Here is a 3,616-nt window from a genome sequence, read left to right on the forward strand (position 1 = left end):
AAGGTTTACTTTTGTGTGACTGTGCCCTACCTAGCCTGATGAGGCCACCTCTTTCCAGAATCCTGTAAACTCCTCTACTACCCAGCATATTACAGATACTTCAATAAAAGATGGGCTGTTGCCACATTAAACATGAATGAATCACATTAATGTTGTACAAAAGAAGTCAGAAATAGTGTGTACTCTAAGATTCAGTTTATATAAAATTCAAAAACAGGCAAAACTACTCTGTAGTGTTTGAAGGCAGGAGAGTGGTTTCCTATTGAAAGAAGGTTGGAGGAGCTTCTGGGAAGCCTATGGCATTTACTATCTTTATCTAGGTCATGGCTGACGGGTGGGTTAGCTTTGTGATAACTCATCTACCTGTTCACTTAAGATTTGTGTACTTTTCAAGGGGCGCCTGGGTGGCTCAGTCAGTTAAACATCTAACTCTTGATCTCAGCTCAGGCCCTGAGCATAGGGTTGTGAGTTCAAGCCTCACATTGGGCTCCACGCTGGGCATGGAGCCTACTTTAAAAAAAAAAATTTGTGTACTTTCTGAATGATTGCTATACTTCCATTTTAAAAAGTACATATTAAAAAAACAAATTTGAAGAATGAAGAAAACCAGAGCATTGGTTCTTAAACTTTAATGAGATTAAAGACCTGGATTGTAAAAATGCAGATCACCCAAACTGTCCTCAAAAGTTTTGATTCAGTAGGTCTGACTCTCAGAATCTATTTTAACATTTGCCTCAGTGGTTCTGATGCTCCACACTTTAAAAATGCTGATTTAGCATCTGTAGTTTAACAAACTCTCCTTAACTCTCTGGACAGATACTCAAGTATAAGAGGTTTGTCATATGGTTACCTGAGTCTGAAATTATTGGATCTCTAATTGCTAGGTGTAGCATTTCCTAACCACCTTAATGTTTTACAAATGTAATGACAGTTGTTTAAAATGTTTCTTTTCTTTTTTTTCCTGTAGCATGGTTTTATTGCATCCATTAAATTCTGCAGATTTTCAAATTTGATTAAAAGACAAAAGATTTTATTCATTTCCTATCGCAGTTTTAACAATACAAAGACGTTTGATTTTCCTGGGATATATAGCCTTTTTAGATACAGCTATTTAGTTCTAGACTATTTAGCATGTGCTAATGTAAAAGAACTCTGTAAAGAATGACCAGTCTTTATATCTGCAGAGCAGAGATTTTAAAATGGAACTAAAATAAGATTTGAACACACAGAATGTTGCCAAGTAAGGTTTGATAAAACCTAATAAGTAAAATCAGTAACTAGTAAAATCAGTCAGTTTAAGTGTCAGGATACACAACATCATTTATAGAATTCTGTAATCTATACAGTATAGTTTTGTTAGTTCCATTGTAAACATTGGCAGATCTTTTACATGATTTTCACATCAATGGAAGGTCATATTATTTCTGAAATCCATTACCAGATTGTGATAGTTTTCTTTGATATAACATATAAACAGTATCTAAAAAAAATGAAAACAACTTCAAATCCATTTCACACATTGTTAATTAACATGAACTATTGAGTATGTATTTTTCAACCAATTCCACATGTTTTAAGATTTTGTTTTTCAGCACAGACTCAACCTGATAGCAACCATCTGTCCTGTCCTGGATGATTCAGATTATCTCTGAAAGCGTGAGAATGGATTTGGTAAGGCATTGAGGTCTTTTCTGGTTCAGTGACTCTGTAACATTAAGTGAAATAATGCCCGTACAGTTTATTAGATGTTCTTCCCCTTACGTAGCCACCACTACCCTCTGTGCCCACCCTCCCCTCATTCCTCCCAGGGAGTATAGGAACATGGTGTTAGGTGCCAATTATAAGGAAAGACCTATAAACCTTCAAAAATAAGTAGTGAGTAGGGGATATTGATCTTAATTGTTTAATCTACTAAAGAAGTGGACAGATGTGATTTTTTGATATGCTAATTAAAAAAAATAAATACAGCTATGATGAGGAATTCACAATACTTTAAGTGAAGGCCAGTACTTTGATAGCTGTACAGTCGACCACTGCCTTTATTCCACCTCCTCCCTGTCCACACCTGGAGATAGGTGGTATTTTCTTTTAGACTGCAGAACCTCAGCTTAATTTAAAGTACCCTTTTAAAACTGTCCACATGTCTTTTTTTCACACTTTGCTTGATGAGTAAATCATTCAGATGAAGCAACCTCTTCTTGGCATGTGTGAATAAATTTGTGAATGTAGGTCTGTAGGCAAAGCATCATAGTGTTTGTTGCCTCCTCATAGGAATCTTAATTTGAAAACAAGATTGGCCATGGACAACAGTAGTTATTTGCCATCAAATCATTAAAATTTTACTGGCATCTTCTAAAAGAGAATGATCTTAAAAAGTTCACTGGCATTACTGACTTGTTTAGAAAGCATATATTTATATGTATTTGTAATATATATGTTTATATTATATCTTTGCCTGTATTTGTGAAATTGTATCAACAATCATAATTACCTAAATATATAAAATATTTTTTCAACTTCTAAACCCCCTGAAATTCCCTGGCAGTCTGCCACCTGAACCCTTTTTACCACTTCATGACAACTTTCAGTTAGGATACCTATAATGACTTTTTCTTTTTATGCTATTTTACTACTTAATGATATTTTCTTTTTAAAAACAAATTAGTTTAATTCCTTGATTTTTTTTTTCCCCTCCATGGTTAAAATTTTAGTTTCTATTCTTTTTTCCTTCCAGTCCTTTTTTCTTTTGTATTTTAATTGATGTATAGTTGACATACTAGTTTCAGGGTTACAACACAGTGATTTGACAATTATATACATTACAAAATGATAAGTGTAGTTACCATCTGTCACTGTACAATGTTATTACAATATTATTGAATATGTTCTCTATGCTGTACTTTTTCATTCTCATCACTTGTTATTTTAATACATTTGGAAATTTGTACCTCTTAATCCCTTTCACCTATTTTGTCTGTCCTCTCCTCTCTCTCCCCTCTGGCAACCACTAGTTGTTTATGAGTCTCGTGTTTGTTCATTTGTTTTTGATTGCACATATAAGTGAAAGCACATGTTATTTGTCTTTCTCCATCTGACCTGTCTCACTTAGCATAACCTCTAGGTCCATCGATGTTGCCAGTGGCAAGATTTCGTTCTTTTTTATGGTTGAGTAACATTCCACTGTGTATCTGTACCACATCTTTATCCATTCATCTGTTGATGGACACTTAGGTTGCTTCTGTATCTTGGGTATTGTAAATAAAGCTGCTATAAACATAGGGGTGCATCTTTTCAAATTAGTGTTTTTGTTTTCTTTGGGTAAATACCTAAAAGTGGAATTGCTAGATCATATGGTAGTTGTATTTTTAGTTTTTTTGAGGAACTCCATACTGTCTTCTGTAGTGGTGATACCAATTTACATTCTCATTAGCAGTCCATAAGGGGTCCCTTTTTTCCACACCAACACTTTTCTTGCCAACACTTACCTCTTCTCTTTTTGATACTAGCCATTCTAATAGGTGTGAGGTGATATAATTGTGGTTTTGATTTTCATTTTCCTGATGATTAGTGATGTTAAGCATCTTTTCATGTGTGTTGGCCATCTGTATGTCTTCTT

At 34.4% G+C, this 3,616-nt stretch overlaps 1 protein-coding gene across 1 annotated transcript in view; it reads left to right on the forward strand.

The window, feature by feature from the left end:
- Positions 1 to 3,278, forward strand: part of MYNN (myoneurin) — a 14,032-nt gene extending 10,754 nt beyond the window's left edge. Inside the window, exon 6 of the transcript XR_014148085.1 lies at positions 4 to 3,278. The gene's annotated coding sequence lies outside the window, so the exon portion shown is untranslated. The remainder of the gene's footprint in view (positions 1 to 3) is intronic.
- The last annotated feature ends 338 nt before the right edge of the window (positions 3,279 to 3,616 follow it).

Source organism: Leptonychotes weddellii, chromosome 1 (assembly GCF_054177405.1).
Source record: "Leptonychotes weddellii isolate Sample4059 chromosome 1, ASM5417740v2, whole genome shotgun sequence".
Lineage (NCBI taxonomy): Eukaryota > Metazoa > Chordata > Mammalia > Carnivora > Phocidae > Leptonychotes > Leptonychotes weddellii.